We start from the raw sequence: 17,874 nt of genomic DNA, 5'->3' as shown, positions 1-17,874 counted from the left end.
GTATCTGTGCATGTCTGTGTGTCTAATATCATGTACGTGTGTCTTCGGGCCTCCGTGTGTGTATCTGTGTGTGTGATTCCATCTTTTGAACAAAATTACCATTAAATCCATTTTAATCCCACTTTGTAACACAACAAAATGTGGAAAAAGTAAAGGGGTGTGAATACTTACTGAAGGCAGTGTATACACACTATCAGGACTCTCCAACCCTGTTCCTGGAGAGCTACCCTCATGTAGGTTTTCCCTCCAACCCCAGTTGTAACGTTACCTGAGTCAGTTTATCAACCAGCTAATTATTAGAATCAGGTGTGCTAGATTAGGGTTGGAATGAACCTACAGGTTGGTAGCACTCCAAGAAGAGAGTTGGAGACCCCTGGACTATTTGGTATTGTATTAGGATCCCCATTAGCTGTTGCGAAAGCAGCAGCTACTCTTCCTGGGGTCCACACAAAACATGAAACATGACATAATACAGACCATTAATAGACAAGAACAGAACACTATGTACACTATACACACTCACACACAAAACCCACACACATTCACATACACTACATATGCACACATGCATACCGACACTCACAAACACATGTACACTCATCATATGCTGCTGCTACTCTATTCTTTATTTGACCACTATTATTATATCCTGATGCCTAGTCACTTTACCCTGCCTTCATGTACTTACAGTGCTTTCAGTGAGTATTCACACCCCTTGACTTTTGCCACATTTTGTTGTTACAAAGTGGGATTAAAATGCATTTAATTTAAAAAAATTGTCATCAATCTACACAAAATACTCTGTCAAAGAAAAATGTGAACATTAAAAATTAATGAAAAATAAAACACTATCTTGATTAGATATGTATTCAACCCCATGAGTCAATGCATGTTAGAAACAGCTTTGAGTCTTTTTGGGTAAGTCTCTAAGAGCTTTGCACACCTGGGTTGTACAATATTATATATATTATTATTTTCTAAATTCTTCAAATTCTGTCAAGTTGGTTGTTGACCATTCCTAGACAGCCATTTTCAAGTCTTGCCATAGATTTTAAAGCCGATTTTAAGTTAAAACTAGGCCGCTTGGGAACATTCAATGTCGTCTTGGTTAGCAACTAGTGTATATTTGGTCTGGTGATTTAGGTTATTGTCCTGCTGAAAGTTGAATTAGTTTCCCAGGATTTTAACTGCGCTTAGCTGCATTCCATTAATTTGTATCCTAAAAAAACTCCCTAGGCCTTGCTGATGACAAGCATACCCATAACATGAAGCAGCCACCACCATGCTTGAAAATATGAAGCGTGGTACTCAGTGACGTGTTGGATTTGCCCCAAACATAACGGTTTCTATTCAGGATAAAAAGTTAATTGCTTTGCCACATTTTTTGCGTTATTACTTTAGTGCCTTGTTGCAAACAGGATGCCTGTTTTGGAATAAAAGAAAATCTGTACATGCTTCTTTCTTTTCACTGTCATTTGGGTTAGTATTGTGGACCAACTACAATTTTGTTGATCCATCCTCAGTTTTCTCATATCACAACCATTAAACTCTGTAACTCTTTTTTTAAATCACCATTGGCCTCATGGTGAAATACCTGAGTTGATTCCTTCTTCTCCGGCAACTGCATTAGGAAAGCCACCTGTACAGTTCCTTGCAAAAGTATTCATCCCCCTTGGCGTCTTTCCTATTTTGTTGCATTACAAACTGTAATTTAAATTGATTTCATGTAATGGACATACACAAAATAGTCCAAATTGGTGAAGTGAAATTCAAAAAATAACTTGTTTCAAATAAATAAATAACGGAAAAGTGGTGCGTGCATATGTATTCACCCCCTTTGCTATGAAGCTCCTAAATAAGATATGGTGCAACCAATTACCTTCAGAAGTCACATAATTAGTTAAATTCCACCTGTGTGCAATCTAAGTGTCACATGATCTGCCACATGATCTCAGTGTATATACACCTGTTCTGAAAGGCCCCAGAGTCTGCAACACCACTAAGCAAGGGGCACCACCAAGCAAGTGGCACCATGAAGACCAAAGAGCTCTCCAAACATGTCAGGGACAAAGTTGTGGAGATGTACAGATCAGGGTTGGGTTATAAAAAAATATCAAACTTTGAACATCCCACGGAGCACCATTTTAAATCCATTATTAAAAAAGTGAAAGAATATGGCACCACAACAAACCTGTCAAGAGAGGGCCTCCCACCAAAACTCACGGACCAGGCAAGGAGGGCATTAATCAGAGAGGCAACAAAGAGACCAAAGATATCCCTGAAGGAGCTGCAAAGTTCCACAGCGGAGATTGGAGTATCTGTCCATAGGACCACTTTAAGCCGTACACTCCACAGAGCTGGGCTTTACAGAAGAGTAGCCAGAAAAAAGCCATTGCTTAAAGAAAAAAATAAGCAAACATGTTTGGTGTTCACCAAAAGGCATGTGGGAGACTCCCCAAACATATGGAAGAAGGTACTCTGGTGAGATGAGACAAAAATTGAGCTTTTTGGCCATCAAAGAAAACGCTATGTCTGGCGCAAACCCAACACCTCTCATCACCCCGAGAACACCATCCCAGGGACTGGGAAACTGGTCAGAATTGAAGGAATGATGGATGGCGCTAAATACAGGGAAATCTTTGAGGGGAAACCTGTTTCAGTCTTCCAGAGATTTGAAACTGGGACGGAGGTTCACCTTCCAGCAGGACAATGACCCTAAGCATACTGATAAAGCAACACTTGAGTGGTTTAAGGGGAAACATTTAAATGTCTTGGAATGGCCTAGTCTAAGCCCAGACCTCAATCCAATTGAGAATCTGTGGTATGACTTAAAGATTGCTGTACACTAGCGGAACCCATCCAATTTGAAGGAGCTGGAGCAGTTTTGCCTTGAAGAATGGGCAAAAATCCCAGTGGCTAGATGTGCCAAGCTTATAGAGACATACCCCAAGAGACTTGCAGCTGTAATTGCTGCAAAGGTGGCTCTACAAAGTATTGACTTTGGGGGGGGGGGGGTGAATAGTTGTGCGCGGTCAAGTTTTCAGTTTTTTTGTCTTATTTCTTGTTTGTTTCACCAAAAAAAATATTTTGCATCTTCAAAGTGGTAGGCATGTTGTGTAAATCAAATGATACAAATCCATTTAAATTCCCAGGTTGTAAGGTAACAAAATAGGAAAAATGCCAAGGGGGGTGAATACTTTCGCATGCCACTGTATCTTTGTACAGTCGTGGTCAAAAGTTTTGAGAATGACACAAGTATTGGTCTTCACAAAGTTCGCTGCTTCAGTGTTATGAGATATTTTTGTCAGATGTTACTATGGTATACTGAAGTATAATTACAAGCATTCCATAAGTGTCAAAGGTTTTTATTGACAATTACATTAAGTTTATGCAAAGAGTCAATATTTGCAGTGTTGACCCTTCTTTTTCAAGACCTCTGCAATCCGCCCTGGCATGCTGTCAATTAACTTCTGGGCCACATCCTGACTGATGGCAGCCCATTCTTGCATAATCAATGCTTGGAGTTTGTCCGAATTTGTGGGGTTTTGTTTGTCCACCCGCCTCTTGAGGATCAACCACAAGTTCTCAATGGGATTAAGGTTTGGGGAGTTTCCTGGCCACTTAGTTATCACTTTCGCCTTATGGCAAGGTGCTCCATCATGCTGGAAAAGGCATTGGTCGTCACCAAACTGTTCTTGGATGGTTGGGAGAAGTTGCTCTCGGAGGATGTGTTGGTACCATTCTTTATTCATGGCTGTGTTCTTAGGTAAAATTGTGAGTGATCCCACTCCATTGGCTGAGAAGCAACCCCACACATGAATGGTCTCAGGATGCTTTACTGTTGGCATGACACAGGACTGATGGTAGCGCTCACCTTGTCTTCTCCGGACAAGGTGTTTTCCGGATGCCCCAAACAATCGGAAAGGGGATTCATCAGAGAAAATGACTTTACCCCAGTCCTCAGCAGTCCAATCCCTGTCCCTGATGTTTTTCCTGGAGAGAAGTGGCTTCTTTGCTGCCCTTCTTGGCACCAGGCCATCCTCCAAAAGTCTTCGTCTCACTGTGCATGCAGATGCACTCAAACGTGCCTGCTGCCATTCCTGAGCAAGCTCTGCACTGGTGGTTTCTCAAACTAGACACACTAATGTATTTGTCCTCTTGCTCAGTTGTGCACCGGGGCCTCCCACTCCTCTTTCTATTCTGGTTAGAGCCAGTTTGCACTGTTCTGTTAAGGGAGTAGTACACAGCGTTGTATGAGATCTTCAGTTTCTTGGCAATTTCTCACGCGTGTATGTGTATGTGTGTGTGTGTGTGTGTGTATATATATATATATATTACACACACACACACACAGTGAGGGAAAAAAGTATTTGATCCCCTGCTGATTTTGTAAGTTTGCCCACTGACAAAGAAATGATCAGTCTATCATTTTAATGGTTAGTTTATTTGAACAGTGAGAGACAGAATAACAACAAACAAATCCAGAAAACGCATGTCAAAAATGTTATGAATTGATTTGCATTTTAATGAGGGAAATAGGTATTTGACCCCCTTAATCAGAAAGATTTCTGGCTCCCAGGTGTCTTTTATACAGGTAACGAGCTGAGATTAGGAGCACACTCTTAAAGGGAGTGCTCCTAATCTCAGTTTGTTACCTGTATAAAAGACACCTGTCCACAGAAGCAATCCAAACTCTCCACCATGGCCAAGACCAAAGAGCTCTCCAAGGATGTCAGCGACAAGATTGTAGACCTACACAAGGCTGGAATGGGCTACAAGACCATCGCCAAGCAGCTTGGTGAGAAGGTGAAAACAGTTGGTACGATTATTCGCAAATGGAAGAAACACAAAAGAACTGTCAATCTCCCTTGGCCTGGGGCTCCATGCATGATCTCACCTCGTGGAGTTGCAATGATCATGAGAACGGTGAGGAATCAGCCCAGAACTACACAGGAGGATCTTGTCAATGATCTCAAGGCAGCTGCTCAATAAAGCACATATACAGGCCTGTCTGAAGTTTGCCAATGAACATCTGAATGATTCAGAGGAGAACTGGGTGAAAGTGTTGTGGTCAGATGAGGCCAAAATGGAGCTCTTTGGCATCAACTCAACTCGCTGTGTTTGGAGGAGGAGGAATGCTGCCTATGACCCCAAGAACACCATCCCCACCGTCAAACATGGAGGTGGAAACATTTATGCTTTGGGGGTGTTTTTCTGCTAAGGGGACAGGACAACTTCACCACATCAAAGGGACGATGGACGGGGCCATGTACCGTCAAATCTTGGCTGAGAACCTCCTTCCCTCAGCCAGGGCATTGAAAATGGGTTGTGGATGGGTATTCCAGCATGACAATGACCCAAAACACACGGCCAAGGCAACAAAGGAGTGGCTCAAGAAGAAACACATGAAGGTCCTGGAGTGGCCTAGCCAGTCTCCAGACCTTAATCCCATAGAAAATCTGTGGAGGGAGCTGAAGGTTCGAGTTGCCAAACGTCAGCCTCAAAACCTTAATGACTTGGAGAAGATCTGCAAAGAGGAGTGGGACAAAACTACAAGAAACGTCTGACCTCTGTGATTGCCAACAAAGGTTTTGCCACCAAGTACTAAGTCATGTTTTGCAGAGGGGTCAAAATCGTATTTCCCTCATTAAAATGCAAATCAATTCATAACATTTTTGACATGCGTTTTTCTGGATTTTTGTTGCTGTTATTCTGTCTCTCACTGTTCAAATAAACCTACCATTAAAATTATAGACTGATCATTTCTTTGTCAGTGGGCAAACGTACAAAATCAGCAGGGGATCAAATACTTTTTTCCCTCACTGTGTGTGTATATATATATATATATACAGTGGGGGAAAAAAGTATTTAGTCAGCCACCAATTGTGCAAGTTCTCCCACTTTAAAAAGATGAGAGAGGCCTGTAATTTTCATCATAGGTACACGTCAACTATGACAGACAAATGAGAAAAAAAATCCAGAAAATCACATTGTAGGATTTTTATGAATTTATTTGCAAATTATGGTGGAAAATAAGTATTTGGTCAATAACAAAAGTTTCTCAATACTTTGTTATATACCCTTTGTTGGCAATGACACAGGTCAAACGTTTTCTGTAAGTCTTCACAAGGTTTTCACACACTGTTGCTGGTATTTTGGCCCATTCCTCCATGCAGATCTCCTCTAGAGCAGTGATGTTTTGGGGCTGTCGCTGGGCAACACGGACTATCAACTCCCTCCAAAGATTTTCTATGGGGTTGAGATCTGGAGACTGGCTAGGCCACTCCAGGACCTTGAAATGCTTCTTACGAAGCCACTCCTTCATTGCCCGGGCGGTGTGTTTGGGATCATTGTCATGCTGAAAGACCCAGCCACGTTTCATCTTCAATGCCCTTGCGGATGGAAGGAGGTTTTCACTCAAAATCTCACGATACATGGCCCCATTCATTCTTTCCTTTACATGGATCAGTCATCCTGGTCCCTTTGCAGAAAAACAGCCCCAAAGCATGATGTTTCCACCCCCATGCTTCACAGTAGGTATGGTGTTCTTTGGATGCAACTCAGCATTCTTTGTCCTCCAAACACGACGTAGTTGAGTTTTGACCAAAAAGTTCTATTTTGGTTTCATCTGACCATATGACATTCTCCCCAATCCTCTTCTGGATCATCCAAATGCACTCTAGTAAACTTCAGACGGGCCTGGACATGTACTGGCTTAAGCAGGGGGACACGTCTGGCACTGCAGGATTTGATTCCCTGGCGGCGTAGTGTGTTACTGATGGTAGGCTTTGTTACTTTGGTCCCAGCTCTCTGCAGGTCATTCACTAGGTCCCCCCGTGTGGTTCTGGGATTTTTGCTCACCGTTCTTGTGATCATTTTGACCCCACGGGGTGAGATCTTGCGTGGAGCCCCAGATCAAGGGAGATTATCAGTGGTCTTGTATGTCTTCCATTTCCTAATAATTGCTCCCACAGTTGATTTCTTCAAACCAAGCTGCTTACCTATTGCAGATTCAGTCTTCCTAGCCTGGTGCAGGTCTACAATTTTATCCCTGATGTCCTTACACAGCTCTCTGGTCTTGGCCATTGTGGAGAGGTTGGAGTCTGTTTGATTGAGTGTGTGGACAGGTGTCTTTTATACAGGTAACGAGTTCAAACAGGTGCAGTTAATACAGGTAATGAGTGGAGAACAGGAGGGCTTCTTAAAGAAAAACTAACAGGTCTGTGAGAGCCGTAATTCTTACTGGTTGGTAGGTGATCAAATACTTATGTCATGCAATAAAATGCAAATTAATTACTTAAAAATCATACAATGTGATTTTCTGGATTTTTGTTTTAGATTCCGTCTCTCACAGTCGAAGTGTACCAATGATAAAAATTACAGACCTCTACATGCTTTGTAAGTAGGAAAACCTGCAAAATCGGCAGTGTATCAAATACTTGTTCTCCCCACTGTATATATATACACACACAGTTGAAGTCGGTAGTTTACATACACTTTAGCCAAATACATTTAAACTCAGTTTTTCACAATTTCTGACATTTAATCCTAGTAAGAATGCCTGTTGTAGGTCAGTTAGGATCACCACTTTATTTTAAGATTGTGAGATGTCAGAATAATAGTAGAGAGACTGATTTATTTAATAATAAATAAATAATAAATAATATGCCATTTAGCAGACGCTTTTATCCAAAGCGACTTACAGTCATGCGTGCATACATTTTTGTGTATGGGTGGTCCCGGGGATCAAACCCACTACCTTGGCGTTACAAGCGCCGTGCTCTACCAGCTGAGCTACAGAGGACCATATTTGGTAGCATTGCCTTTTAGACTATTTAACTTGGGTCAAACGTTTCGGGTAGCCTTCCACAAGCTTCCCACAATACGTTGGGTGAATTTTGGCCCATTCCTCCTGACAGAGCTGGTGTAACTGAGTCAGGTTTGTAGGCCTCCTTGCTCGCACACACTTTTTCAGTTCTGCCCACACATTTTCTATAGGATTGAGGTCAGGGTTTTGTGATGGCCACTCCAATACTTTGACTTTGTTGTCCTTAAGCCATTTTGCCACCACTTTGGAAGTTTGCTTGGGGTCATTGTCCATTTGGAAGACCCATTTGCGACCAAGCTTTAACTTCCTGACTGATGTCTTGAGATGTTGCTTCAATATATCCACATAATTTTCCTTCCTCATGATGCCATCTATTTTGTGAAGTGCACCAGTCCCTCCTGCAGCAAAGCACCCCCACAGCATAATGCTGCCACCCCCGTGCTTCACGGTTGGGATGGTGTTCTTCGGCTTGCAAGTGACCCCCTTTTTCCTCCAAACATAACAATGGTCATTGTGGGCAAACAGTTCTATTTTTGTTTCATCAGACCAGAGGACATTTCTCCAAAAAGTACGATCTTTGTCCTTTGGCTTTTTTATTGCGGTTTTGGAGCAGTGGCTTCTTCCTTGCTGAGCGGCCTTTCAGGTTATGTCGATATTGGACTCGTTTTACTGTGGATATAGATACTTTTGTACCTGTTTCCTCCAGCATCTTCACAAGGTCCTTTGCTGTTGTTCTGGGATTGATTTGCACTTTTCGCACCAAAGTACGTTCATCTCTAGGAGAGAGAACGCGTCTCCTTCCTGAGCAGTATGACGGCTGCGTGGTCCCATGGTGTTTATACTTGCGTAGTATTGTTTGTACAGATGAACGTGGTACCTTGGAAATTGCTCCCAAGAATGAACCAGACTTGTGGAGGTCTACAATTTATTTTCTGAGGTCTTGGCTGATTTCTTTTGATTTTCCCATGATGTCAAGCAAAGAGGCACTGAGTTTGAAGGTAGGCCTTGAAATACATCCACAGGTACACCTCCAATTGACTCAAATGATGTAAATTAGCCTATCAGAAGCTTCTAAAGCCATGACATCATTTTCTGGAATTTTCCAAGCTGTTTAAAGGCACAGTCAACTTAGTGTATGTAAACTTCTGACCCACTGGAATTGTGATACAGTGAATTATAAGTGAAATAATCTGTCTGTAAACAATTGTTGTAAAAATGTATTGTGTCATGCACAAAGTAGATGTCCTAACCGACTTGCCAAAACTATAGTTTGTTAACAAGAAATTTGTGGAGTGGTTGAAAAACGAGTTTTAATGACTCCAACCTAAGTGTATGTAAACTTCCGACTTCAACTGTATATATACAGTGGGGAGAACAAGTATTTGATACACTGCCGATTTTGCAGGTTTTCCTACTTACAAAGCATGAAGAGGTCTGTAATTTTTCTTCAAAAATCCGGAAAATCACATTGTATGATTTTTAAGTAATTAATTTGCATTTTATTGCATGACACAAGTATTTGATCACCTACCAACCAGTAAGAAGTTAGTTTTTCTTTAAGAAGCCCTCCTTTTCTCCACTCATTACCTGTATTAACTGCACCTGTTTGAACTCGTTACCTGTATAAAAGACACCTGTCCACACACTCAATCAAACAGACTCCAACTTCTCCACAATGGCCAAGACCAGAGAGCTGTGTAAGGACATCAGGGATACAATTGTAGACCTGCACAAGGCTGGGATGGGCTACAGGGCAATAGGCAAGCAGCTTGGTGAGAAGGCAACAACTGTTGGCGCAATTATTAGAAAATGGAAGAAGTTCAAGATGACGGTCAATTACCTCGGTCTGGTGCTCCATGCAAGATCTCACCTCGTGGGGCAATGACCTGAAGAGAGCTGGGACCACAGTCTCAAAGAAAACCATTAGTAACACACTACGCCGTCATGGATTAAAATCCTGCAGTGTACGCAAGGTCCCCCTGCTCAAGCCAGCGCATGTCCAGGCCCGTCTGAAGTTTGCCAATGACCATCTGGATGATCCAGAGGAGGAATGGGAGAAGGTAATGTGGTCTGATGAGACAAAAATATAGCTTTTTGGTCTAAACTCCACTCGCCGTGTTTGGAGGAAGAAGAAGGATGAGTACAACCCCAAGAACACCATCCCAACCGTGAAGCATGGAGGTGGAAACATCATTCTTTGGGGATGCTTTTCTGCAAAGGGGACAGGACGACTGCACCGTATTGAGGGGAAGATGGATGGGGCCATGTATCGCGAGATCTTGGCCAACAACCTCCTTCCCTCAGTAAGAGCATTGAAGATGGGTCGTGGCTGGGTCTTCCAGCATGACAACGACCCGAAACACACAGCCAGGGAAACTAAGGAGTGGCTCCGTAAGAAGCATCTCAAGGTCCTGGAGTGGCCTAGCCAGTCTCCAGACCTGAACCCAATAGAAAATCTTTGGAGGGAGCTGAAAGTCCGTATTGCCCAGCGACAGCCCCGAAACCTGAAGGATCTGGAGAAGGTCTGTATGGAGGAGTGGGCCAAAATTCCTGCTGCAGTGTGTGCAAACCTGGTCAAGACCTACAGGAAACGTATGATCTCTGTAATTGCAAACAAAGGTTTCTGTACCAAATATAAAGTTCTGCTTTTCTGATGTATCAAATACTTATGTCATGCAATAAAATGCAAATTAATTACTTAAAAATCATACAATGTGATTTTCTGGATTTTTGTTTTAGATTCCGTCTCTCACAGTTGAAGTGTACCTATGATAAAAATGACAGACCTCTACATGCTTTGTAAGTAGGAAAACCTGCAAAATCGGCAGTGTATCAAATACTTGTTCTCCCCACTGTATATATATACACACATACAGTGGGGAAAAAAAATATTTAGTCAGTCACCAATTGTGCAAGTTCTCCCACTTAAAAATATGAGAGAGGCCTGTAATTTTCATCATAGGTACACGTCAACTATGACAGACAAAATGAGAAAAAAAAATCAAGAAAATCACATTGTAGGATTTTTAATGAATTTATTTGCAAATTATGGTGGAAAATAAGTAATTGGTCAATAACAAAAGTTTCTCAATACTTTGTTATATACCCTTTGTTGGCAATGACACAGGTCAAACGATTTATGTAAGTCTTCACAAGGTTTTCACACACTGTTGCTGGTATTTTGGCCCATTCCTCCATGCAGATCTCCTCTAGAGCAGTGATGTTTTGGGGCTGTCGCTGGGCAACACGGACTTTCAACTCCCTCCAAAGATTTTCTATGGGGTTGAGATCTGGAGACTGGCTAGGCCACTCCAGGACCTTGAAATGCTTCTTACGAAGCCACTCCTTCGTTGCCCGGGCGGTGTGTTTGGTATCATTGTCATGCTGAAAGACCCAGCCACGTTTCATCTTCAATGCCCTTGCTGATGGAAGGAGGTTTTCACTCAAAATCTCACGATATATGGCCCAATTCATTCTTTCCTTTACACAGATCAGTCGTCCTGGTCCCTTTGCAGAAAAACAGCCCCAAAGCATGATGTTTCCACTCCCATGCTTCACAGTAGGTATGGTGTTCTTTGGATGCAACTCAGCATTCTTTGTCCTCCAAACACGACGAGTTGAGTTTTTACCAAAAAGTTCTATTTTGGTTTCATCTGACCATATGACATTCTCCCAATCCTCTTCTGGATCATCCAAATGCACTCTAGCAAACTTCAGACGGGCCTGGACATGTACTGGCTTAAGCAGGGGGACACGTCTGGCACTGCAGGATTTGAGTCCCTGGCGGCGTAGTGTGTTACTGATGGTAGGCTTTGTTACTTTGGTCCCAGCTCTCTGCAGGTCATTCACTAGGTCCCCCTGTGTGGTTCTGGGATTTTTGCTCACCGTTCTTGTGATCATTTTGACCCCACGGGGTGAGATCTTGCGTGGAGCCCCAGATCGAGGGAGATTATCAGTGGTCTTGTTTGTCTTCCATTTCCTAATAATTGCTCTCACAGTTGATTTCTTCAAACCAAGCTGCTTACCTATTGCAGATTCAGTCTTCCCAGCCTGGTGCAGGTCTACAATTTTGTTTCTGGTGTCCTTTGACAGCTCTTTGGTCTTGGCCATAGTGGAGTTTGGAGTGTGACTGTTTGAGGTTGTGGACAGGTGTCTTTTATACTGATAACAAGTTCAAACAGGTGCCATTAATACAGGTAACGAGTGGAGGACAGAGGAGCCTCTTAAAGAAGAAGTTACAGGTCTGTGAGAGCCAGAAATCTTGCTTGTTTGTAGGTGACCAAATACTTATTTTCCACCATAATTTGCAAATAAATTCATAAAAAATCCTACAATGTGATTTTCTGGATTTTTTTTTCTCAATTTGTCTGTCATAGTTGACGTGTACCTATGATGAAAATGACAGGCCTCTCTCATCTTTTTAAGTGGGAGAACTTGCACAATTGGTGACTGACTAAATACTTTTTTTCCCCACTGTATACACACATATATACAGTTGAAGTCTGAAGTTTACATACACCTTCGCCAAATACATTTAAACTCCGTTTTTCACAATTCCTGACATTTAATCCTAGTAAAAATTCCCTGTCTTAGGTCAGTTAGGATCACCACTTTATTCTAAGAATGTGAAATGTCAGAATAATAGTAGGGAATTATTTATTTCAGAATGACCTTTTCCACACAAAAGGGCTTTATTACAGACAGAAATACTCCTATCTGATCATACATTTGCACCATATTCAGTAGTAGGCTACAAGGCACAGAATGGCCAACATTCTCATATTTAATCCAAGTTGCTATTTCCAAAGCACATCTCTGCTATTTCTGTTTTTAAAATGCAGCTTAGCAAATCATGAGCTCCAATCACAACATGTTTTCTGAAAAAATGCAAATGCAGGCCATCTTTGCAACAATACAATATATATATATATAAAATTGCACACCCTCAATACCCCTGCCTGCCCCGTTTGTTATGGACAATAGGTGATGATTGGGTCGTCAGCAGCAGTCCCTAGCAGTCCAGACCCAACGTGGTGGTACTGTTGGTCTGTGATCACTAGGCGGGGTACGCGCTGTTGAGTTTTCTTTTTTTCATGTACGCTACTCTGTCCCGCAAAATCATCCTCTTGTTCTGCATTTGGATATTTTAAATGTGGTCACCCTAGATCCAATTCAAACTGTCAATGCATAAATCATGAATAAAAATTGTGCCTATTGCTAGAAAATATTGTCATATCACATAACCATACCACACATTAGCTACTCTACCTGCTTCAATCATGACGAGAACTAACTGGAACAAGCTAGCTAGCCAAGTTGCTAGTTAGCTAGCTAGCTAAGATAGTTAACTAGCTAGCTTATATTAACCAGTAATACAAAATACGCCTAAATGTTTTAAAACATTAGCTGTCACCTTGAGGCTTGATATGGGGAAGGCAATTGTGTTATTTGTTAGCTAGCTAGGCTACCTATTCACTTTCTGTTGCTAGGCTACCAGTTACTGTGCTTTTAGTTTGCGGTTTGCGACGCCTTTATGCAGAGTGAATACAAAATGTATAGCAAGTGTATGAAAGAATGATATGGATTTCATATTTGTCAAATTATTGAGCATGTCCTCAACTCAAATAAGCCCTTAGCACATACAATGCATATCAAAAAAGCATATCAAGATCCTGATATGGACCTCAGGCAAGAGCATATGCATTGTATGTGCTAAGAAAATATACTATGTAGGCCTACTGTATTTGTCATCATACAGAAAATAAGTTGTCCACATTGGCCTATCTCAGGAGTCAATATCTGGCCATACCATGTATGATATCCAGAGGGAATACAAAAATGATTTGTGCATGAAAGAAATATGGATTTCATATTTGTGAAATTATTGAGCATGTGCGGAAAACTCAGAAATGCATCAGATATCGTCCTTATTTTCAGCATATCAAGATCCGGATATGGACCTCAGCCAAGAGAAGCGTAGGCCTATCTGGAATCAATATAGCTTAATATATTGAATGTTGAGAACACTGATATGCGATGTAAGTCAGTATTTGTCAACATGAAGAGAGAAAATAGGATGTCTCAGGATATTGAATGAGTCCATATCCGGCCATAGGAAATATCCATGTGTGATATTCTAAGTAATCTCAATATCAAATACACTGAGTATACCAAACATTAGGAACACCTTTCTAATATTGATCCCTCAGAACAGCTTGAATTTGTAGGGGCATGGACTGTGGATTTAACAAGTGACATCAATAAGGGATCATAGCTCTCACCTGGAATCACCTGGTCTGTCTATGTCATGGAAAGACCAGGTGTTCTTAATGTTTTGTTCACTCGGTGTAAGACACATCTGGATTCAGAATTTGTCAGGATATAGTGCATATCCACAAAACTCAAAATATGCATTGGAAATGGTCTATTCTCTAGAATATTAAAAACGTGTCATTGACTATGTTGTCCCTCAGCATTCTGGAAGTCAGGCAGACATATGGAGAGAGATAGAAAGAGAGAGAGCCTATGTTTTGTTGTCTATTTCCATTTCTCAGTCAGCCCGGCTGGATAACATCTGTACTCCTTCCATTTGTTCCCTCTCCATCCTTCTAGAAGATTCCTGCAAAAAAAGAGAATCAAGAACTGAAAAAGTCAGTTGAGAGTTGTAACATTAGAATGAGTGTTGAGGGGGAGCAGGGATATGCTAAATGTATCATACTGTCAAATACAAAATACTCAAAAAATACAACGATCCCTGATGAATCAAGAAAAAGTTAACCTTATTGTTGTGGGGGGGTGGTATACGTTTCAAGAAGTAGGCTAGCTTACAATGTCTCTCTTACACACACACACTCAATGTTTTCTATATGCGTATTATGTATTATATTGTTTATTAATCAACCATCTCTCTCTCTCTCACTCACACGCACACACACACACACAGCTAGCATGTTGACATGATGACAATCTTTTCTATAAATGATTGTGATAATTTCTCCCCACTCTCTCTCACACAGAACACACACACACACACACACACACACACATACACACACATACAGCTAGCATGACAATGTTGACATTACAATGTTTTCAAGTTATTGTGATCATCTCTCTCTCTCTCTCTCACTCACACATTTACTGTTATTAACTAAACAGATATCAAAATGTCAAAATGTTAGCTAGCTAGCTACAACCAATGGCTACAAAAGGTAAAAATGAAAACTTACAATGTCCATGGAGGATTAACCATAGAGCTAACATTAGCTAGCTAAAATTACACAGCTAACATTAGCTAACTAGCAAATCTTTCCTTGATGTTTTTCTCCCCAACAAACCACTGCTTTACTTACAAAAGTAAAACAGTGCAGGATAACAGGGACTACCACCTAGCAGTCAAATCTTTTCAATTTTTTTGTGTGTACATTTTGAGAAACTGACGTTTTCCAGCTGTGTTGTTGTGTAGCATACCCGGCGCTCTGTCCCAACTGCAGTATGGAATGTAGACCAATGCGCTCGAGCCAGCAGGCTACCTGTGCACAGAGATCTATTGCTGAGTGTGGTGCACAGAGATCTATTGCTGAGTGTGAAGCACAGATTCCAATTCAAGTTTTAGCTGGAACTGATATGCCTACCTCCTTATTTAGCTACTGAAATTAAAATAAGATTGCTGCACACATTATGTTAATTGGAAATATAATAGTCATATTTTTGGGTGCAATAATTTTGGACTAATTATTGATGGAAATGAATGTGATAAAAATAGGGTTTTGTAAATCCTGGTGGATTACAGTAGAATATTGAAATAAAAGACAGGCCTACGTGTTATTTAGTTAGTCATAATTGAGTTAGTCATAATCGAACATCATAACAACATTCAGTGGAACAGAAGAAAATGTGCAGCTGACAGACAGCAAGCTACCAGATATCATTAATTAAACAACCATTATTTCATTGTTTTACTGCATTTCAATTTAACAGCAGTGAATTTTTTAAAGGGTATCGTGTGTATTATTGTGCATGTTTATCTTACATGCTTGTAGCCTAGAACAAATGTAATGGAAGTGAATGTGCACTTTTCAATTGGGTGGACTGCAACTACGAAAACACTGCCATAGGCTGTAGTAAAAGCAAAAGCATTTATAGCATCGGAGATTCTCTAAATTAGGGACCATCTCTGATAGATATAGGACCGCAGAGACTGTCACACATTTTTGCTTTTAATGACCTAGCAAATTCGATGACTTGGAGGTGAAATACAGTGGGGGAAAAAAGTATTTAGGTAGCCACCAATTGTGCAAGTTCTCCCACTTAAAAAGATGAGAGAGGCCTGTAACTTTCATCATAGGTACACGTCAACTATGACAGACAAAATGAGGGAAAAAAATCCAGAAAATCACATTGTAGGATTTTTAATGAATTTATTTGCAAATTATGGTGGAAAATAAGTATTTGGTCAATAACAAAAGTTTCTCAATACTGTGTTATATACCCTTTGTTGGCAATGACACAGGTAAAACGTTTTCTGTAAGTCTTCACAAGGTTTTCACACACTGTTGCTGGTATTTTGGCCCATTCCTCCATGCAGATCTCCTCTAGAGCAGTGATGTTTTGGGGCTGTCGCTGGGCAACACGGACTTTCAACTCCCTCCAAAGATTTTCTATGGGGTTGAGATCTGGAGACTGGCTAGGCCACTCCAGGACCTTGAAATGCTTATTACGAAGCCACTCCTTCGTTGCCCGGGCGGTGTGTTTGGGATCATTGTCATGCTGAAAGACCCAGCCACGTTTCATCTTCAATGCCCTTGCTGATGGAAGGAGGTTTTCACTCAAAATATCACGATACATGGCCCTATTCATTCTTTCCTTTACACGGATCAGTCGTCCTGGTCCCTTTGCAGGAAAAACAGCCCCAAAGCATGATGTTTCCACTCCCCATGCTTCACAGTAGGTATGGTGTTCTTTGGATGCAACTCAGCATTCTTTGTCCTCCAAACACGACGAGTTGAGTTTTTACCAAAGAGTTCTATTTTGGTTTCATCTGACCATATGACATTCTCCCAATCCTCTTCTGGATCATCCAAATGCACTCTAGCAAACTTCAGACGGGCCTGGACATGTACTGGCTTAAGCAGGGGGACACGTCTGGCACTGCAGGATTTGAGTCCCTGGCGGCGTAGTGTGTTACTGATGGTAGGCTTTGTTACTTTGGTCCCAGCTCTCTGCAGGTCATTCACTAGGTCCCCCCGTGTGGTTCTGGGATTTTTGCTCACCGTTCTTGTGATCATTTTGACCCACACGGGGTGAGATCTTGCGTGGAGCCCCAGATCGAGGGGAGATTATCAGTGGTCTTGTATGTCTTCCATTTCCTAATAATTGCTCCCAGAGTTGATTTCTTCAAACCAAGCTGCTTACCTATTGCAGATTCAGTCTTCCTAGCCTGGTGCAGGTCTACAATTTTGTTTCTGGTGTCCCTTGACAGCTCTTTGGTCTTGGCCATAGTGGAGTTTGGAGTGTGACTGTTTGAGGTTGTGGACAGGTGTCTTTTATACTGATAACAAGTTCAAACAGGTGCCATTAATACAGGTAACGAGTGGAGGACAGAGGAGCCTCTTAAAGAAGAAGTTACAGGTCTGTGAGAGCCAGAAATCTTGCTTGTTTGTAGGTGACCAAATACTTATTTTCCACCATAATTTGCAAATAAATTCATAAAAAATCCTACAATGTGATTTTCTGGATTTTTTTTCCTCATTTTGTCTGTCATAGTTGACGTGTACCTATGATGAAAATTACAGGCCTCTCTCATCTTTTTAAGTGGGAGAATTGCACAATTGGTGGCTGACTAAATACTTTTTTTCCCCACTGTATATCAAATTTCTTTGGTATTTCATCACCTGCTGAATAAAAACCTCAAATGGCCCTACTCCTGAAAAAGTTAATCTGGACAGATAAACTGAAGTGGACTCGGCCCGAGTACCATTAGCCGAAGCCCAGAGTAATATGATTCTGCCGGGCTCGGGAAGAGCTCGGCCCGCTTGAAGCCCCTC

The sequence above is a fragment of the Coregonus clupeaformis genome, chromosome 15 (genome assembly GCF_020615455.1).
Source record: "Coregonus clupeaformis isolate EN_2021a chromosome 15, ASM2061545v1, whole genome shotgun sequence".
Lineage (NCBI taxonomy): Eukaryota > Metazoa > Chordata > Actinopteri > Salmoniformes > Salmonidae > Coregonus > Coregonus clupeaformis.
Note: the sequence above shows the minus strand (reverse complement) of the source record.